The sequence below is a fragment of the Eptatretus burgeri genome, chromosome 7, assembly GCF_056783735.1.
Source record: "Eptatretus burgeri isolate ZD-2024b chromosome 7, Ebu_testis_v1, whole genome shotgun sequence".
Lineage (NCBI taxonomy): Eukaryota > Metazoa > Chordata > Myxini > Myxiniformes > Myxinidae > Eptatretus > Eptatretus burgeri.
In genome coordinates this window covers 15926790-15947835 of record NC_140967.1, presented here as the reverse complement: position 1 = coordinate 15947835, position 21046 = coordinate 15926790, and the positions used below count along the sequence as shown (strand labels likewise).

Sequence of the window (21046 nt, the reverse complement as noted above, 5' to 3'; positions counted from 1 at the left end):
TGTACTGCCCGGGGGTGCCATAGCAGGAGATTCGGCAGAGGGTCGTGCCTGCCAAGGGGAGCCGCGTGTCCCAGCCATGAGACCGTGTGAGGGCACGGAGAGAAAATTGGGGGGCGAGGCCCGAAATTGTGAGGACACCAACACAGGCGACGGGAATCTGGGTTGTTAGAACCAATAGTTTAAGCGAGAGGCGCTTGTTGAAGCCCCGGGGTAGTTTAACAGTTAAATGGTTAGGGTAGATTAGGAGATGTACCCCTCCGCACCATCCATCCCCTCGCTGTCGTTGTGGGCCGCTGGACCCACTTTGGTTATAGATCGCTGAACTCTGGGGAGGCCATTCTGAGCCGTTGGGCCTCGACACAGGACGCCAGCTCTCCCTTGTTCCCCTCCGGGAAGGGAACGTAGGGGTTGGGAGTAGGCTTGGTGACAGGATAGGTTAGCCGAACAAGGACAGTCAAGGGGGTTCGGGGACGAATTATAGTGGGGAAGTAAAAATAAAAACAACAAAAAAATAAGTTGGGGCTAAATTGGGGTTTGACAAATTAAGGGAGTGGGTATGTACAGTGACAGGCAAAGGCGATAGGTGGGAGGGAGACAGGTAGGTAGGTCCGAGCCCGCCTTCCAAGTGGCCAGCACCACCGCACTCCCTCCACCAACCTCCACGGAACGGCAAAGGCTGGCCAACTTCATCTGCAGCTGCTGTGCTGCAAGGCCTGTGCCGGCTGGATCGTCTGCAGCTGCTGTGCTGCAAGGCCTGTGCCGGCCCACTTCATATGCCGGCTGGCTGTTTTTCTTCAAGGCCTGTGCCGGCCAGTTCATCTGCCGGCTGTGTTTGCCTGCAGCGGCCTTCTTCTGCGGGCTGTGTTTGCCTGCTGCCTTTGCCATGCCCACTGCCCCTGTTCACCAGCCCCGTTCAATTTTTGCTTTGCCCCCCCCCCCCTGTTCATTTCCATGTGCGCCAGGATCAGAAGGCAACAGTTCGCAAGCTGCGAGAACTGCCCTGTTGGCAGCTACAACACGGGCCTGCAGTGGCGGCCCGTGCACCATGTTTGTGTCCATCCATCCATTCGTTGTGCTCATTGCGTGTGCCACTTTAGCTGGCACGGAGACTGCGTTGGTGCAGCCCATGCACCGTTGTGGTTCACTGCGTTCAGTTCAAACCATTCATGTATCCATTCGTTGTGTTCCTTGCGTGTGCCACTTGAGCTGGCATGGAGACTACGTTTGTGCAGCCCATGCACCGTTGTGGTTCACTGCGTTCAGTTCAAAAAGGAAGGCCTTGGACTGCGTGTGAGCAGCCGGCCACGTTCCCCGTCACCTGCATTGTTTCAGCCAGAGACTGCATGTGAGCAGCCTGGCTCCCTGCTAACTGCTTTCTTTTTGCAGAGTTCAGTGATCCTGGGCCATGGTTTAGTGTAAAATTTGTAAGTTAAGGTTAAGATGTACTGTACATATGAGTGCGCCCCCGGCATGTCTGTCTTAGCGCCGGCAATTTTATTTAAGTCGTCCGTGTGAGTGAGTTTGTTTAGGTAGTTACTCAGCCCTTAGGTTATTTATTTTGGGGACACGAATACCATGAATGTCGCACTCAGGGATCCGTAGGTAAAATGTACTAGGGAAAACTACACATGATGGCACACAAAAAATTTGACGACTCGGGACGAGTCTGTAAGGGAGGGGGTAGTGTTGTGGTTGACGAAATTCACAAACCACCATTCAGGTCCCTTAGGTGAGATATCTCGGTAAGTATATGTGTAGTTAGGCCCAAACCCGTTGTCTAGAGGGAATAAATGTCATTCATGCGGGCTGCGACTCTTCAGGATAGCCGTTTTTCTTTTACTATCTTTATTTTGGACCAGCCGCCATTATTACCACCACCAACCACGTCTCAACAGCCATCACACAACAACCACCAACCACAACGCGGCCATCACAACAACAACCACCAACCACAACGCCGCTTCACCACAACCGCCACGACCTTTACCGTCACAACTCGCCACCATCGCATCACCGTCATCTCGCGCCACTCGTGGGCACCGATGCTGGACTCGTGCGGGGCGCGCACCGAGCAGCGTGTTCAAAAACATCACGGACTTTCCGCAGAAAAACGGTCAAAAACGACTCACGCCCACTTTTGTTCCGTCCAATCGGTGAGCGAGGGGCGATTTGGCCCCGCATCCAGGGCGTTGGAGGGCGGTCGCTATATGCAAATTCATGGATCAAAAAGCATTCACGCCCACTTTTCCTCGGGCCAATGGGGAGCCAGGTGAAGGGTCGGAGGCAAAGGGTCAAGGGTGAAAGAGCGAAGCCACGGGGCTTATAAAAACGACTGCGTTCGTCAGTCGAGTGGAGTTGAGTTGGAAGTTGAGAGTGGAGTGTGCGGAATTCAAGAGAGTCGTCGGTGGAGCTGGAAAGAAGTGGTACTAGTCGGAGTGAAGAGGACGGAGCTGTGGAGAGGTGACAGCGGCGAAGGCGGACGAGGGGGTGCTCGCGTCGGTGCCGGGAGCTGCACACCAGAGAGGCCAGCAACGCGACCGAGGTGGAGGAGGAGACGCTCGCCGCGGGACCCGAGACAGGGTGAAATCCTCCTTTCCCCGAGCATCAGCAACCCCCTCCTGTTTCCCCCCGCGCTGAGATAGTGCGACAAAGGGGGCCCCCTTCCCACCCCCTACCAGACACTGTCCGCGAGGCCCGCGAAGTTGAGGCACCACCGCCACTTCGCGTCTCATCATCAGACGGGTAGGCCCGACACGGTCTCGGCCCCAGGCCCGCCTACCCCCTCATCCTGGAGGTTGGTTCTCTTTTCTTTTGCTTCGGGAATGTGTGTTGTCGGCGCCGTCTGTGAAGTAAAATTGTATAAGTGTTGCCGTGTGCCCGGTAGTCGGATAGATCTGCATTGTTGCATTTGCTTTTTGTGTAATATTGCATTGTCTTCTTCTTTTACATGTGCTTTTGGTGGAATTGTATGTGTGTGCTTTCCGTTCATCGCGAAATAAATGTGCTTATTGTTGAACTGTTTTCCCGCTTCGCTTCGTCATTTCTTTCATTGAATCCCCATCTTGCTTCATGTAAAGGGTTGGTCGTGGGCTAAAACGCCCGATAATTAATCGAACCGTCGAGGCCGACGAATAACACCGCTCGGTTATCCCAATAGTACGGAACGGGTCGCTTAAAGTGGCCCGTGTCCGAAGTCGACCTGCGGCGAGGTGCGATCGCCCGGTCTACCCTCCGTGTGGGTACTTAGGTAGGTCGAATTTGGCGAGCAACCCTATCCCATGCGGGGGCCGATTGGCACAATCACGGTGAGACCGAAAGGTCCACCCGTGGCTAGTTCCCGGCGTTAGTCCGAGAGGGTCACGACTGGATTGTCCGTCCGGTGGGCGACGTGCCGCGACTCGAGTTACGTGGCCGTCCGCACGCTGGCGGGCGCGAATCCGCAACACTGGTGTCCGGTCGTGCGATATAAACCCATCGCCCTTCTCACGGCACTGGTATCGGAGAACGGGAAAACGGGCTCTCCTGTCTCCGGCTAAATTCACGGGAATTGGTCCAGGGGTGAGAGGAGCGACGAGTGAGAGGCGAGTGCTCTATAAGCTGCTTGGTTGTTCATTTCAAAGCCATGACTATACACGGCGAAAGTACCTGTAGGCTTCTGTCAATCTGAACACATTGATCGACGGTGCTGTGCGATGCTTCGCCCGCTGAAAATGTGCAATTTTATTTTTTGATGACATTTGGGAGGTAATGAGAAAGGAAGAAATAAAGAATGAACTGAGGAAGGAAATTAGAGGTAGAATAACTTTGTGTTGTTTTTTTTTTTGAGTTAAAATATTTGTTTGCTTGTTTTGAAATGAGGAGGGGAAAATAAGATAGATGAGGAGCATGACAGAGAACACTTAGGATAATGCAGAATGAGGACCATATCTTGAGAGGTTTCCACTAGTCTTTATGAAGGTCCCCAACTCTCCCAAAGAGACCAGGCAATCCTCTACACTCGACAGGCTCAGACTTGGAAATTGTGCTCTGAACTCCGATTTATGTAGGATATGGTGTCACCCTACGGGGTTCTGCGAGCGGTGTAAGGTTCGCGAAGATTTGGATCACATCTTCACACAATGCCCTCAGTACACGGGACCCAGATTGTGTCTCTTCCACTCAGCCCGAGAGATGTGGATCAGGTTGTCAGATGTGCCGGATACACTGTGCCGATTGAGCCAGAAGCACTCTCGACTCTGCAAATCATTGATGAAATTATAAAAGAAAGGGTCTAACAATATAAAGTCCCCCTGTACTTGTCTGCTCCAGCTGCAGTGTTTTAGTGTGTGGTGTATATGGAACCTCACAGCTCTGAAAATGCAATTGTAAGAAGAAAAAGAAGAAAATCAAATGGGCAATGGATGCTGTCATGGCACCTTATACAGAGGTCTAAAAGGACGTGCAGAACAAGCCAAAGCAGACAAAGATCACCTCCTTCACAAAGTCTAATGACTCTGATGACCCTAAGCTAGAGTCAGGTCAGGTTTGGGAGCATGCGCCAGAGTAGTATGTCGCTGCGTCCACTTTTCCGCCGGTACTCCAGGGGCCTCCATCTGGCCATCCCCCAGGTAGATGCCTGGCCCATCCCCATCTCCCTGAGATGCCGATCAACCTGCTGCAACCACAAGGCACGTGGTGGGCCCATTGGCCTCCTCCACTCACGAGACTCCTTCGCTGAGATAATCTGGTGAGCAGGATCAGCATCAGGAAAACAAGCCACATGTCCATACAGTCACAGCTGATGCTCACGGACTATGCAGGTAACAAATCTCATTTGAGTCTCTCTCAGTAACCGCTCATTGGACAGAAAAGTCCAACCACTGATAGCCAAGGATTCTCCAAAGAGACCTTGTACCAAAGGAATTAAGTCTCCATCTCACATCCCTGGTCAGAGTCTAAGTCTTACATTCATAGAGCAAGACTGGAAGCACCAAAGACCTGAAGACTCGGTCTTTCGTCATCTTGCACATGTACTGCTCATGTCATCCTGCACATGTCATCCTGCACCACACCTCATGATCAAGTGAATCTATGACTCTCCAAGCTCGACCCAGACATTTATTGACCTCTGCCTCACAGCCAGCAGAGACATGAATATCACTGCTGCCAAGGTAAGTGAATCTCTCTGTGACCTCAACATCCTCACTACAAACAGGTACAGACAAGATAGCAGCATCCAAGATGTCATTGAAAGCCTGGATCGTACTTTTGATCCAGGAAACCCACAATCCCAGTGGCTCCAATTCACCATTCAGTGCCTCGATGGCTCCAACAAGGACATCCAGTGTTTCCGCAAATATGACTGCATCATCTGCGAAATCAAGGTTAGAGATCTTGACATTCTCAGTTCAAACATCACATTGATCAGTTTTGGTGGCACCATACGAATACCGAGAATCCTCCAGAGGGCATCCCGAATCGTTGCTTGGGACGCCAATGTCACTCAATTTCAACGTCCTCCATCAACATCATCAGAAAATCATTTTAGGTGTTTTTAATTTTTACAACTGTAGTTTAGGCAAAAATATTGATCAATTTTTGAGTTGGTTCCCCTAACCCTATTTTTCCCAAAAGGTCCCAACTTTGCACATCGCTGTTATGCCCATTGTGAGCTTTTTCAAGAACATAACCCCCACAAACGAGGAACGTCTGCCGTACTTTATTCGTGTGTACATTTGTGCACGTGTGTGTACGTATATACTGTATTACCAGAACGGAACTTGGAACAGGCCCGAGTGCCTCGTTCACAACGGTTCATTCACAAGTGCTCATACGGGAGGTGTGTGTGTGTGTGTGTGTGTGTGTGTGTGTGTGTGTGTGTGTGTGTGTGTGTGTGTGTGTGTGTGTGTGTGTGTATGTGTGTGATTGTGTGTATTTGTGCATATATATATATATATATATATATATATATATATATATATATATATATATATATATATATATATATATATATCTTCTTCTTTCGGCTACTCCCGTTAGGAGTCGCCACAGCGGATCATCCGTATGATCCGCATCGTGATTTGGCACATGTTTTACGCCGGATGCCCTTCCTGACGCAACCCTAATTGCCTCTTACGACACAGGGATATGGTACACCTATTTTAACCGGGGCATACACCGGCCCAGTATACTGGTACTCATTTCGCCGACCTCGGAAGGATGACAGGCTGAGTCAACCCCCTGGTGTATTAATTCAGTGGCCGAACGGGGCTTGAACTCGGGACCTTTTGGATCCCAAGCCGCTGCCCTAACCACTGCGCCAACACCAGGCATTATATATATATATATATATATATATATATATATATATATATATATATATATATATATATATATATATATATATATAGTTATGGAAACGGCCCTTATTGGACTACTAAATATAGGATTAGCTCAGATCTCCCATTAAATGCATGTTTCGCTAGGTTGTGTGGTAAAATGGACATTACATGTGTGTCGGGAGGTTTAAGAGCCTGTTTATTGTTTGTGCGGTGGTGGTGAAACGAGACCTCCCTCTTATTCCTCCCCATCCCGGCCGAGGCCACGCCCAGTCGGCTGAGAGGGTGTGGCCAAAAAGAGGAAGTAAAACTGAAGGGGAGGAGTTTGTCAGCTTCGTGAGAGAGGCGTGCTCACGGTCGGAGAGAGAGAGAGAGAGAGAGAGAGAGAGAAAGAGAAAGAGAAAGAGAAAGAGAAAGAGAAAGAGAAAGAGAAAGAGAAAGAGAAAGAGAAAGAGAAAGAGAAAGAGAAAGAGAAAGAGAAAGAGAAAGAGAAAGAGAAAGAGAAAGAGAGAGAGAGAGAGAGAGAGAGAGAGAGAGAGAGAGAGAGAGAGAGAGAGAGAGAGAGAGAGAGAGAGAGAGAGAGAGAGAGAGAGAGAGAGAGAGAGAGTTGTGTGTGGAAAACAGTCGGGTTTTTGAGGCCTGCTCGGGGTGGCTTCGAAGCGAGCGAACGAGGGCTTCGTAAAAAGGTTCAGTGTGTGGAAACAGTCGCTCTCGAGGCGTGCTCATGTTTTCGAAGCGAGCGAACAAAAGAGAGGTGGCCTGCATGTCGAATCGGCGATCGACTCTTATGAGGAGGTGATTCTTCCGTGAGAGAGACGGCAGCTGGCTTTGAGAGGCGAGCGTGGAAAAGGAAAGAAAAGGTGATTCTACCGAGAAAGAAACTGAGAGGACGGATTTGAGAAGTTGGGCTTTGAGGCGGAAAGGCAAGAGAGGAAATGACGGAGCCTCTGACGGTCCCTGCGAACACCAACGGCCGACACATTTGCCGATCTGCATGGCGGAGCTTGGAACCTCGATTTGGGCCTTGTCTGGTGCACAGGCTAGGCCTGGATTTGTATGCTGGACCTTGAGAGGGATCAGCTGAGGCCCATCGTTGACCTTACGCTGGGTCAGAGTGTGCGGAGACCGCGTGCGTTGTGGAAAATAAAGAGTACGGCCCCGCCAACTTGCCACGCGGTGCGTTCGAGCTGGTGGCTCGAATCCGTGGACATCCGATTGTCGCGAGCGACATTCGTACTTTTGACACTGTCCTCTCGTCCATGAAACATCACCAAGTACTCTGTCTTGCATGCTGTCTGTCTGTCTTTGTTTGCACGTTGTTTAAGGCATATCTCGGTAGGGACCCCCTCGAAACCTGTAGTCCGTAGTTCCCCAGTTAAGAACGGGTTAAAGATTGTTAATAAAAACAGTCATGAATGTTTTGCTTGTGTCGTGTTCCCTGATGTTCCCCAATAAATCTGGTTGGTTCGTATGAAGTTGCTGCTATGGATTAATTTGTGTCGTGTCGAGGAGTGATCCGTTCGATCCGCATATAAAACCAAAATGGTTACAGACTGGCAGAAAACTCTGAGCATCTGACACAACCATCTGTAACCGGGATTCTATTTCCCCAACTGTTAAGGTACAAGGATTACGTTGGTATCGCGATTGAAGACGCGTGACCCGAGGCCTGTGCTGAGCCGGCCGGCGTTATAAACCCCAGAGACGGCTGTGGTGAGGGTGGCGCCAAGAGTCAGGTGAGAATCCCACCACCCCGGATCTGCAACTATATACATATTTATATATATATATATATATATATATATATATATATATATATATATATACATATTTATATATATATATATATATATATATATATATCGAGATCGGGGTTTCACAGCTGACTGAAATCAAGCAATGACTACACCAACCGTCGTAGAGAAGAGCTTTTAATACGCACCAAAAGTGTACACGAGAGTAGAAAGGCACAGAATACCTACAGTATACCAGCTCAGTCAAACTCTGGCCTGCAAGCAGTTTGGTTTACTTTATATATACTTTTCCTGCTCATCTGTTTTCATGATTTCCCCAACTTCCATCAGATTTATATTTCCTTTCTAAGATATCGTATTCTTTGAAAGTAACAACACCCCAGCAAATATTCTCTCCTGGCCTGACAAAGCATTGATCTTTTCACAAGCAAGAAGATCTGTTATTGGTCAGGCAGATCTTTATCACAATATATATATATATATATATATATATATATATATATATATATATATATATATATATATATATATATATTATCGTCTCAGTCTACTGCAAGATGTTCCCTTTTGAACTATCCCAAAACAGTGCTGATTTATGATTGGGCTTCTCCGAGCCCAAGGCTCAAAGAATGTTGTTACAAGGGCCAACAAGAAAGCCAGATGTTCAGCTGCACCACAAAGAGACAGGGACAGAGACAGAGACAGAGACAGAGACAGAGACAGAGACAGAGACAGAGACAGAGACAGAGAGAGAGAGAGAGAGAGAGAGAGAGAGAGAGAGAGAGAGAGAGAGAGAGAGAGAGAGAGAGAGAGAGAGAGAGAGAGAGAGAGAGAGAGAGAGAGAGAGAGAGAGAATTTTAAGAAAAGGTAATCCTATTAAAATGGCTGTTCTCATCTTGGGAGCTGTTCAACAGCTCCACATTTGCCCCTCTGTTACTTAGAAACATAGTGGAAAAGGAACACCACAATTATAATAATTTTTAGAGATGGAATCTTGATGGAGCGGCAAGGTGGTAAAAGGGAGTCTCCTCCAGAAGTGGCACACTTTTATGAGTAGCTCCAAGTGGGCCATAACGTCACGAAAGCTCCGCCCGCACTTTCTCGCTTCATAGAAAAGCCCCCCTCCACCATCCCGACCGGCCCACCAATACCCCACCCCTCTATAGAATAGTGGATACATTTCAACAATTATAACTTGAATATAGATTTCAACAATTATGACTTGAATATAGGTCATGAGGAACAAAAAATTACCTTTCAAAAACTAACTCACACAAAAATTATTTCACACACACAAAAAGATACATATATTTTCAAATAACTATTGTTCTTTATGAACAAGAATATAATTTTTATAAACAAGTCAGAATTAGCAAACAAGAATATAATTTTTATAAACAACAAGTAAGAATATATATTTTTTGCTATATATCGTGTTCTTTATGAACCAACAAAAAGAATATAATTTTATAAACTGCAAGCCAGAGTGAAAGAAAAATTTTAAAGAAAAGTCCCAACATTTTCCAACAAGGCAATGTTTAGATAACATTTCTTTCCATCTTCGTCATTGGTACAAGCAATTCGAGACACTCATCCAATGTGAGTTTAAGCAGAGTGTTTACTCCCGAAAGCACTTGTGTCTGTACTTTCATATTTCCCAAAAAAATAATACCACCATCACGGTGTCTCGACTAAATTTTAAACTAGGTTCTTCATTTTCTGGGTTTTCTGGGTTTTCAGAGATGGTTGGTCCAGTGAAACTTCATGCACCACCATTGTGTCACTGTGGTAAATTTTCTCACACACACACACACACCATTACTTTTATGCCATGATGACAATAACACTGAATATCATAAGGCCAACGATCAATATGTGGAATATCCATGTTCCCCCTTCACCAAACACTTCCATTACCCATGATCTGAACCCTTCTTCCTTAAAATAGTCATGGTACTCTGCAGTTACCTTCCTTAGGTGTTCCGCTAGGTCACAGAAATATACCATTTAATGATTTCTGGGATTCCGCAAGATTATTTATTCGTATCCTTATCTCTATCCTTGTCCGAGTTATCCCTTCATGCAACAATATGCCTTGTTCCAGGCGTACAATGCCTTTGTCCCCTTCATCCCGTGGCACACGAGATGCATAATTGTATATCAGGGCCCGATAAGTGTTTTCCCATATACGCCTTCCTAATGCAATTGATCCCAATGTTTACCTTTTTTCTTCCCTGTGCACTCTGTCACAACCCATTCCTTGTTTCCCCTACCATTGATCTACCAAACATTCTGATCTCTATGACATTCCCAAAATGTCCTCACTATCTGTTATTGTCCATATTATCACGATTATACACATGCTAATCAAACACTGCCACATCTGTCATAAACCTCCAGTAACATTCTTTCTCTTTTCGATTTCCTGTATCCTTTTGCAATGAGATGCGTGAATCCATGATTGGCTTACCTTTTCTTGACAGCTCCTTGGGTAACCAATAATACCTGAAAAGTCCAGTCCACTGCATCTTTAGGACGTTCCTCCATTCGAACACCCTGTTGTCAAACTCTTTCACAATATTTATAAGCGTCACAAGAGTTAATCTTCATTTATATATGTCCATATATTTTCCAGACATTCTACCAATAATTATATGTACTGTTTGGCCTTGCCCTTAAATTGGTGACCAGGATCCCAGAGCCTTGAGCTCAACTTTCATTTACCACTAAACGAACCCCAGAGGGCTAACTCAGCCTGTCACTCCTTTAAGACTGGCAAAAAAAAAATGAACATCAGTACACTGGTAATAGGGACACCACATCAGCAGCACAGTCATGCTCCAACCAGTGATGCAACCAACAGCCCAAAGGCAGCACACACCACAAACATTTGATAACACATAGCTTCTTCCAAAACTTTCGATTTTACAAATTTTCGATTTTCTCCCACCTCTGCAAGTTCTTGAGTGTACCATATTCTCAGCACCTCCTTCTACATCATCCCCCTTTTGTTCGTGCAGCTCATTTTTATGAGCCAAAACGAGCAAAACACCTTTTGGGTAACCACTTTGTTGTGGGGGCTGGGTATCAGCAGCAAGCACGACCGCTAGAGGGAGCAGTAGAGTTAGTTCCACCGACCACACCCTTCTTTCCCATTCATAAGTTGGTCGTCATCAGAGAGCGTACATAGCCCCACGGTCTACCATTATGACAATACAATGCACAGAGAGCCTTCCCAGGTACGGTGGCTGCTATGATATGAAAAACGCGTTTTTAAAATACCAACCGATGCTGACGTCAGAAGACAACAAATTCAGATCTCAACGTAAACAAAGATGTGAATTCTGCCTGCCCGAACCGACCCATGGGTTCACACGACTACCTTCACCACAGATGCATGTGCTCACCTGCACCCACCATTTGCTCACCCACTGACCCAGATGATCCTGATGGTGCAATTATCCCAATCGCCCCTTGGCGTCCTGGTGTTGCAGACCCCTGTCTCCAGCATTGCCCTGAGGGCCAATCATGCCATCATGACCACTTGGGCCTGGAGGTCCGATAGGACCTGAACCACCAACAGTTCCACTGCCTCCCGCTTCTCCAGGCGGTCCAGCCAACCCAGTGGCTCCCTGGGCACCATCATGAACCCCATAAGAAGCACATAAGGGCAGAGTCATTAGAATATAAAATAAATGGAAATTTATACACAAGCACCCATACAGGTGCTGCTAAGGACTGGCCCCCACCAGACACACCCCCCCAAAAAGGGGACCCCGTTGGGTCTTCATTGATACTCCCCCTTCGGAGGGAAGGTGAGCTGGAGGTGAGAAGCTTCCTTGGACCTTCCTGCCTCGTGCAATCCTTGACAATCCGGCTCGATGGTACTCGAACCCGCAACTCGATACCACTGCAAGCACCAGGTAGTTAGGTAGCGTTGATTGCCAAATAACTCCCCCACAGGCGCTCGGCACATATGCTCATCGGAAAGGCCGATGGTGGAAGGTAGCCAGGGAGGATGTCGTTGTTGTAGTTTTTTTCTTCATATGTGCTCAATATATTATTATCGATTTAACTATTCTTGACTCACACACTTTGCGACATTAAATATCCTCTTATTTCCACAGTTCCCCTACATTGTGCCATCTGTACAGTATACACATATCAGGAATATGCTTTCACCCTCGGCGAGATTGCATACCGCAATTAGCACAGAATCACTTTCCAAGATGTTATTCTCAGTGTACACTACATACCCTGACAGTTATGTCCAGTATCGGACATCTTTCGATGACCACATTTTACTCCAGCAGTGAGTCAACCAACACTGCATAATCAGATATCATCCATTCATCCATTTGGACCACACTTCTGCAAAGCATTTGGTGCTGCCCAAAATAAAATAAAATAAAATATTTTCCTCTGTTCCCGGCTGAGTTACGTATGTAATTATGTCCACAGCCACAGTTGCGATTTTAATTCATTCTTCATTCAAACATGTCATGGTAATTGTTTTTAAAATCTGCCAAATTCTCAATTATCTTTTACATGAGCCTAAAGTAAATCCCAACACACACTCCGCACCTCACTTGCACGATTCGTATTTCCTCTTTCAAACCGTCAGAGCACAATGTCTATTGTTTGTGGCTCTTGGCGACTCCTGACTCTCAGTATCCCTGGTTCCTGAGGTTGACTCAGCCTGTCATTCCTCCCAGGTCGGTGAGATTATTTATTCCAATGTGTGTATCGGTGGAGGGACACTGCATCATTTGCACTAACACGTCCTTGTGACAATTGATACTAATCTGTCGCCACGTACTGCACACAACTGACGACTCGAGTCCCTACCCATGCCAATCCTGACAGCAGCTGTGCCCCTGCACGTTCGAGCAGCAGTTTTGTAGCTTAATGTTCAGGGTGCCTGCAATAACTTGCCAACTCTTCGCAAAAAGCATCGTGGGATCTTTAATGTCCACGAACCGATGTTAGCAGATCTCACAGTGCAGGTGAAACACCAGGGTGGCAGTTTAGAGCTGCGTTGAGATTTGAACCGAGGCTGCACAGCTCAAAGGGCAGCCATACCTCCAGACTCTTCGGAGGTACAGGGGGCTGTAGGGGGTTGGCACATTGTGGAATTTACTCAGGTCCAGCACACAATGGTCTTGTCCATTTGCACATGTGTACTTGCAAACTTACAAGGCCAGGATGAACTGCTTCGAAAATTTACACAGCACTCTCGATTTTCAATGCGGCCCGATGTTGACCACACTCGTGCTTCGTGCTCCATCTCGCACACCGTACAGCCCTCCCTCCTTCGAGGGCTTCACACATAGCTTACTTCGTACATTCAACCACAGATGCCAACCACAATTGATTGTAAAACCGAGCTCCTCACAATAATGATGCAACCAACCGTGTTGATAATTTTCCGTGCCTCACTCGGTTAAAAAAATATATATTTCTTTTCCAAAGCTTCTCCCCGTGTTCAGGCAAACTTCACGCAGCCCGACTCTCCCAAGCAAAAATCGCGCACAGCCCGCACTTCACATCAGGGCACCAACACATTGAGCACGATAACCGCTTTTATGGTCAATTTTAATCCAAATAATTTATCCTGACAGATAGAGGCTCATATAAGGACAACAAACATGCTCCTCTGTCCACTTTCGTACAAAAACCTTGATCGCGCCAGGCAGAGGATTAATGCTCCGTGACAAGGCCCGCAATGGCCGCGTGTTCAAAGACCACTAGTCATCTCCCCCAAAAACATTTCTGCAGCTTGCCTAATGTCTTTGTCCTGGTTCTTGGATGTCATTGTTTCATTCACCGACGAGTGAAGACACAGCACGCCTCTGGGCACAGCATGTGCACTTCGACACAGCTCGCCCCCACCTTTTATCCTACCCCTCCTTCCTTCGTACCTTGGTCCCGCGTCTCTCCCCATCCACATCCACAACAAACTGCGTACATACGTTCGACCCACACATTAAAACGTATACAAATCAATTTAAACACATTTCAGAACTATTTGACTCTACATTAAATTACCTTTAATTTATTTACAACCGCGATTAAATAATTCCCAATTTAATTCGTGTTGTATGGACTCCTGGACTTGGAGATCACAATCAAGGCTTTTTTTTTTCGGCACATCTGACACAAATTTTCCCGTTGACTCGTTTTGGAGTCGTTAAAAAAAAAAACTCTCAAAGAGGAACACGACCCCCACCTTTACCCTTCAGGCAAGGCACACACATTCCTCCACTTCACCATGGGGCATCCTTCCCTCTGTGGGTTATCATTCTCACAATGGGGGCATCCTTCCCTCTGTGGGTTATCATTCTCACAATGGGGGCATCCTTCCCTATGTGGGTTATCATTCCCTCCCACCTTCCATTTCCACACATCGTTTTCACGAGCAGCCTAGCTTCGTCCGCTGTTCTTTCAGCACCTCGCTTTAAATTTCCAAATATTATCACATCAGAACTAATCTCAATTCCTGTTCTTTTAATGGATATTTTACCGATTTTGAGTTTGCTGCACTGTAACCTTCCCTTCCGCCTGCGTTTTTCCGCCACCTCCTCACCGGGAAGGCAAAAGTCGTGGCCAGTGACCTCGTACGTTCCAGGTTTGGACACAACCTCGACGGATTAAGGAAACCCTCAGATGGGTTACCTGGTATTCTCTCTTGATTTCCCCGCTCTGTGCACTGGAGTTGCACGGGTGGGGCAAGGTGTTTTCTCAACTTATTCTTTTAATCTTAACACTTACAAGTTTTCTTTTTTGTTTTTCCAACATTATTTATTTGTCATGCTTCATCCCTACACATCTTACAAGCTTCAAGTTTGGTTCGGGCTTATTCACAAATGCATATCTTAACAAATCTTATTCTAGGAATGCATATGGGTACTTTTATATTCATTCATAGCATGATTCTAATTGATCACATGACCTAGGTCCATAATTTCCGTTACATCTTTATTTTCCCACTTTCCCTTGATCATTTCTAGAGTATTCTTGGACTGGTCAGTGTTTTGCCTGGGGTGGTCTCGGGTTGAGTTGAGTGTCTTTCACACCTTTCCACGAACCCTCACACTCCCTTGCACACCTTCCACATCCTCAATCTCCCACAGAAATACCTTGTCTCTTGGAGATTTCTCAGATTACCCTCCCAGGGTTTGTACCTTGCAATCTCCCCTTTAGACACTGTTCTCCAGGGATTTCTTAGATGAGCCTGTAAGCATCAACTGCAACCCCCCCTACGAACACTTAACCCCCCGGGGTACCCTTCTTTTTGATGCGCACAAAGCTCCCTCTTTTCCCGTTCTTTTAAGATAAGTACAGATCACAAAGAGCAGCGAACCTGTATGTCCCGGTGCGAGAAAAAGAGGCAGTTCTTACCTTATCTTTAAGCCGGCCGGCTGCTGTTCTCTTTTTGTCTCACCAAGCAAGAAGTTCCCTTCTTTTGCTCTGTTTTTACCCCTTGCCAACTACGCCAAAATGTCGAGATCAGGGTTTGCAATCAAGCAATGACTACACCAACCGTCGTAGAGAAGAGCTTTTAATACGCACCAAAAGTGTACACGAGAGTAGAAAGGCACAGAATACCTACAGTATACCAGCTCAGTCAAACTCTGGCCTGCAAGCAGTTTGGTTTACTTTATATATACTTTTCCTGCTCATCTGTTTTCATGATTTCCCCAACTTCCATCAGATTTATATTTCCTTTCTAAGATATCGTATTCTTTGAAAGTAACAACACCCCAGCAAATATTCTCTCCTGGCCTGACAAAGCATTGATCTTTTCACAAGCAAGAAGATCTGTTATTGGTCAGGCAGATCTTTATCACAATATATATATATATATATATATATATATATATATATATATATATATATATATATATATATATATATATATATATATATATATATATATATATATAAATGTCGAGATCAGGGTCTGCAATCAAGCAATGACTACACCAATCGTCGTAGAGAAGAGGTTTAATGCGCATCAAAAGTGTATACACGAGAGTAGAAAGGCACAGAATACCTACAGTATACCAGCTCAGTCAAAACTCTGGCCCGCAAGCAGTTTGGTTTACTTTATATATATTTTTCCTGCTCATCTGGTTTCTTTGAAAGTAACAACACCCCAGCAAATATTCTCTCCTGGCCTGACAAAGCCTTTATCTTTTCACAAGCAAGAAGATCTGTTATTGATCAGGCAGATCTTTATCACAATATATATTATCGTCTCATTCTGCTACAAGATGTTCCCCTTTGAACTATACCAAAACAGTGCTGATTTATAATTGGACTTCTCTGAGCCCAAGGCTCAAAGAATGTTGTTACAAGGGCCAACAAGAAAGCCAGATGTTCAGCTGCACGACAAAGAGACAGAGACAGAGACAGAGAAAGAGACACAGACAGAGTGAGAGTGAGAGTGAGAGATAGAGATAGAGATAGAGATAGAGATAGAGATAGAGATAGAGATAGAGATAGAGATAGAGATAGACATATAGCCGACTGGCTTTGATTACCAACAGTCAAAAATGGTAGCTCACTGAGAGCATTTTAAATGCTTTGGCTTCCTCAATTAAATGCTACATTCAATTTTAAGAAAAGGTAATCCTGTTAATTTGGCTGCTTTCATCTTGGGAGCTGTTCAACAGCTCCACATATATATATATATATATATATATATATATATATATATATATATATATATATATATATATATATATATATATATTATCGTCTCAGTCTACTGCAAGATGTTCCCTTTTGAACTATCCCAAAACAGTGCTGATTTATGATTGGGCTTCTCCGAGCCCAAGGCTCAAATAATGTTGTTACAAGGGCCAACAAGAAAGCCAGATGTTCAGCTGCACGACAAAGAGACAGGGACAGAGACAGAGACAGAGAGAGACAGAGACAGAGACAGAGACAGAGAGAGACAGAGACAGAGACAGAGAGAGACAGAGACAGAGACAGAGACAGAGACAGAGACAGAGAGAGAGAGAGAGAGAGAGAGAGAGAGAGAGAGAGAGAGAGAGAGAGAGAGAGAGAGAGAGAGAGAGAGAGAGAGAGAGAGAGAGAGAGAGAGATATATATATATATATATATATATATATATATATATATATATATATATATATATATATATATATATATATCCGACTTGCTTTGATTACCAACAGTCAAAACTGGTAGCTTACTGAGAGCATCTTAAATGCTTTGGCTTCCTCACTTAAATGCTACATTCAATTTTAAGAAAAGGTAACCCTATTAAAATGGCTGCTCTCATCTTGGGAGCTGTTCAACAGCTCCATATATATATATATATATATATATATATATATATATATATATATATATATATATATATATATATATATATATATATATATATACACAGTATATAAAATGTACGTATTTCTGTGTTTGTGTGTTCATTAAGCATAATGTATCATTCTCTTTGCCAATTCCCCCTCCTCCCCTCACCATTCTATTTTTCCCTCCCCCCCCATCCCTCTCTCCCTCCCTCTCTCGCCCACTTCTCTCCTTCTCTCTCCAACATATCAACCTAACAAAAGACTGTGTGGTGTATGTCTGTTTGTTCAGTCCCGCCTTATTGTACAGTGTCAATTCATGGGCGAAAATAAACAAATAAGTGTGTGTGTTTTTTGTTGGTTGTTATATCCATTTGTGGGTTTCAGGAGGTGGAATGGAGTCCTCCCAGGACTCAAAGTATCCATCTCCACTTTATGAAGGGATCACTCTTCATGGACCAAGCTGTTGAAATGTTGTTGTTCTCAACGAGTGTGTGGGTGCGTGAAAATGTGCGTCCATTCAGTCACTTGTGCTACGGTACACAGTTCACTCTGCACGCATTGTAACTCTGCTAAACACAACAAAAAACGAAAAGGGGACTCGGTAGAACGCATACCTCTGCCACGTAATGCCTGATCCACGAGAACATACCGGGCCCAATACATTTTTGAAATATCATGTGATATATCGTTTTTGGCCCTATGTCTCAATGGTGAAGAATCACTTTAAAAATTTAATATATCTCGTATCCAGATCCAGATTCGGATCTTCACCAAAATTGAATCAATTCGTCCTTGCCTCACCTCCAACCTGTCCACCAAGTTTCATCCGAATCCGTCTAGTTTTTGAATTATCCTGCACACAGACAAACAGACAGAAAGGGGTGATAACATAATCTCCTTCACCTTCGGTGGTGGAGGTGATAAATCCTGCTCTCCTTCGTAATAACTGGTCCATGGATCAGAGTACAAATTGCGATCCCCGCATTGTCCTGTGATGCCTCGGTGTCGTCTGTTGTGATTAATTTATTTATTTTTAATACACGAGATCACATTGTTCCCCCTTTTTGTACTATCTGTTTTCATTTCATTAGGAGTTTGGAGCGATGTTATCTTCTATATAAAAGTGAATGAGACTTTTTTTGTGACGCTATTCCTCTGAACTCCCAAGTCAATTGCTACAAAACTTTATAGGATCAAATTTTTTTTTTCTCCACGATATACCATACTATGGGTTTTAAAGTCATTTTTTCACAATTCACAACATATAAACACACCAGTCACCAACTGTCGTGGGGAAGGGGTGAGAGTTTGTTGGGAGGAGGCAGGGGAAAGGTGAGGGAGAAGGGTGGGGTGGGGTAAGAGGAGGAGGAGGGAGGGGAGGGGCTGGGATGAGAGGAGCTTGGAGGAGGGAGGGGAACAGGTGGTGTGGGACCAGGGGGTGGGGTATGAGGAGGTGAAAGTCTGGGTGGAGGGATGGCGTGGAAGGAGGCAGGGGTGGGGTGGGAGTAGTGAGGGGAACGGTTGGGTGGTAGTCTGGAGGGAGGGGAAGTAGTGGGAGTCTGGAGAGAGGGGAATGAGGTGGGAGGAGGCAGAAGGTTTCACTAAGAGGGTGTTGCTGGTGAACTGCATGCGTCCGAAAGATCATACCTGGGGGTATGGGGGGCGTGGGGGCGGTGGGGGGAGGAGACAAACCATGGAGAGCGCAGAGGGTAAAAGAATAGAAAGAAGGTGGAAGAAGGCAGAGACCACTGACCTGTCAACAATGGCGAAGTGATATGTTTGAAGACTCATCTTCATCACAGGAGATTACAATGATCCTGACGGCCATGGTTTCCATGGCATCAAACTGAGCAGGGTGTGAGGCAGGGGTGCCAGCCCAGAGGGGAGAGCAGTATTCCATCAAGCTACAGATGAAAGTCTTGTGGATGGATGGGAGTTCAGGTGTGCCAAGGAAGGACCTTGCACAACAGATCATCCAAGGTCTACAACATTATCATTTGGTGCTTGGTGTACCACAACCAACGTTAGGAGATTTTAATGAATTTGGTTGAAAAGTGGAAATAACAAAAAGGTATGAACTGCACATTTTTCAATATTGTCCTCTGTTACAGTTGAATTGAAGAAATAGCCATCAATCGTTTTGAATCTGACTGGTGGCCATTTTTCTAACATAAGTGTTCCATGAGCAAGCATCCAGCTAACCACTTGCCAAGCTCCTCCCTTGATCACTTGCTCTGCTTGACAAGTAGCTTGCATAGCGGTTGGTACGGAATGACTGGTTTGGCAAGCAATAGCAAGCCAATTTGTAATGCAACACACCTCTGATGCTTGATGGAAACAGTCAACACAATCACTCTACCAGACTGGCTTAATAACCAGCTTTAGGAAACCTCATTTCCAAAATCATGGTCATTACCAGATTTTTAAACATATTTGGAATTTACATTCAAGATAATGTATTGTCATCACTCGCCATCCGTCCATCTCCTTTTTGAATTCTCTGGCCAAACGACTTGGCTGATCCAGCTGAAATTTTGCAACAACGTTCCTCTCCTGACTGGTAACAGGAATTGCAAAGTTCGTTCTGGTCACATGAATTTAAATATGTCAAAATGTCTGACTTATTAAATTTATTCAAACATCTTCTTCAAAACTTTAGGCTAGGGCAGGGATGTTAAATTGCGAAGGTCATGCCGATCACTTGACCGGAAGTGTGTAAAAATGGCCGACTTGAAGAATTTTGGGGAAAATCATGTAAATTCCTTCAAAAATCTTCTTCTCAATACTCACCAATCAGAATGCTACCAAATTTGGGTTAAAACATCAGGTCAGGATCCTGATGTTAAATTGTGGAGGCCATGCTGATCATGTGACCGGAAGTGCGTCAAAATTGGCGATCAATCAATCTTTCGAAAAATTGCGTAAATTCCTTCATAAATCTTTTCTTTATAGGATCCAGTCCCACCAGTCAGAATGCTACCATATTTGGGCTGCAATATGAGGACAGGGCCCAGATAAGCTACAGGTCCAATAGTCCTATTTTTTAAAAAAAAATTACCAGACTTTTCATTTCCAAAGTTAAAAAATACCATTTGGCAACCGTGCTCTCAGGTCCAAGGTAAACTCAACAGCCCTCCTTTGAAATCCCCTTGCTTTTTCCATGACCCACTTAATATTTTAGATTTGAACTCTTGTACTTCTTCCTCTTCTGAAACCTGCTTCCTCAACCGACATTTCTCGCTTTATGAAATGTTCTGTCCCCTATTGAATGATCCTTACGAATATTCTGCTCGCATGTGAAATCAAGGAATTGATTCATTACTTAAACATTATCTTGCATACCCTTTCTTTGACAATGGTATGAAGACGAACTGATTCTACATTTTCGGCCATACAATCATGCTCCAGATCTGTGAATAGGTAGCTGTTAAAATTTTAATTGCCTCCTCCCCAACTTCCTTAAACAATTATATTGCAATTTTATCAGCACCTGGTGTTTTTTTTTCCATTTGCCAGCTCTTTCGAGGTTCTACATCGCTCACATTCTATCACTATTAGTTCTTACTCATATTTATCTTTCTTTGAAGGTTTCCATCATATTGCTATCTCATTTGTAGAGTTTTCGGAATAGTCC

General features: G+C 45.0%; 1 protein-coding gene across 3 annotated transcripts in view; it reads left to right on the top strand.

The window, feature by feature from the left end:
- LOC147022732 (leucine-rich repeat and fibronectin type III domain-containing protein 1-like) overlaps window positions 1–21046 on the top strand; it is a 250562-nt gene that overhangs the window by 35175 nt on the left and 194341 nt on the right. The window contains exon 2 of one of the 3 annotated variants that reach the window (XM_085887528.1): window positions 7939–8053. The exons of the other annotated variants lie outside the window; for them this stretch is intronic. The gene's annotated coding sequence lies outside the window, so the exon portion shown is untranslated. The remainder of the gene's footprint in view (window positions 1–7938; window positions 8054–21046) is intronic. 3 annotated transcript variants of the gene reach the window in all.